This window comes from Colletotrichum gloeosporioides (assembly GCF_011800055.1).
Source record: "Colletotrichum gloeosporioides strain Lc1 chromosome Unknown consensus_103, whole genome shotgun sequence".
In the NCBI taxonomy this organism is placed as follows: Eukaryota; Fungi; Ascomycota; class Sordariomycetes; order Glomerellales; family Glomerellaceae; genus Colletotrichum; species Colletotrichum gloeosporioides.
In genome coordinates this window covers 542,584-543,648 of record NW_025544748.1, presented here as the reverse complement: position 1 = coordinate 543,648, position 1,065 = coordinate 542,584, and positions in this window count along the sequence as shown.

Sequence of the window (1,065 nt, the reverse complement as noted above, 5' to 3'; positions counted from 1 at the left end):
TATATAAGTATATTAATATTTATATAGTTATTTACTTAGATAATATCTTTATTTTCTCACTTATACTTAAGAAGTATAAAAAAGATATTTATTATATCTTATAAATTTTTTAAGAAACTAAACTCTTAGTTAAACTTAAAAAAAGTAGATTTTATAAATAAAAAGTAGAATATTTTAGATTTACTATTACTCCTAAGAAGGTTTATATATTAAAAAATAAAATTAAAGCTATTAAAGAATAGCTAATACTTAATAATTTTAAAAAAGTCTAAAGATTCTTAGGTTTTATTAACTTCTATTATAAATTTATTAAAAACTATAATAAGATTAATATAGTTTTTATTAGTTGTAATNCTATAAAGATATACCTTTTATATAGGAAGAACTATAATAGATAGTATTCTAGAAAATTAAGAACCTTATTACTAATAAACTTATCCTAATTATCTTAGACCTAATAAAATAGTTTAAAGTAGAACCTAATATATCTAATTATATAATTAGAGTATAACTATTATAATAAAACTTAGAAGGATAACTATATCCTTATACTTTCTTCTCTTATAAACTTTATAGATTAGAACTTAACTACTAAATATATAATAAAGAACTTATAGTAATTATTAAAGCTTTTAAAGAATAGAGACTTAAACTTTTAAGAATAATTTATAAAGTATTTATATACTTAGATTATAAGAATTTTTTATATTTTATAACTTTAAAAGTACTTAATAAATAATAAATTAGATAATTAGAATTCTTATTTAAATTTAATTTCTAAATTATTTATTAGAAAGGATTAGAAAATAGTAGAATTAATACTTTTAGTTAATAACTAAACTATAATATCTTAATACCTAAAGAAACCTAAGTAATTCTTAAATAATAAAATAATAGAGACCTAATATTAGTAATTAAACTCTTAATAATAGCTAGATAATGTAGTATTAACTTATTTAGTAAATTAAATAATAAAATAATTATAGAATTTTATACTTACTCTATATATAGTTACTAAGGAATTATAAAAACTTAAAAATAACTATAATAATAATATAGAGAAAA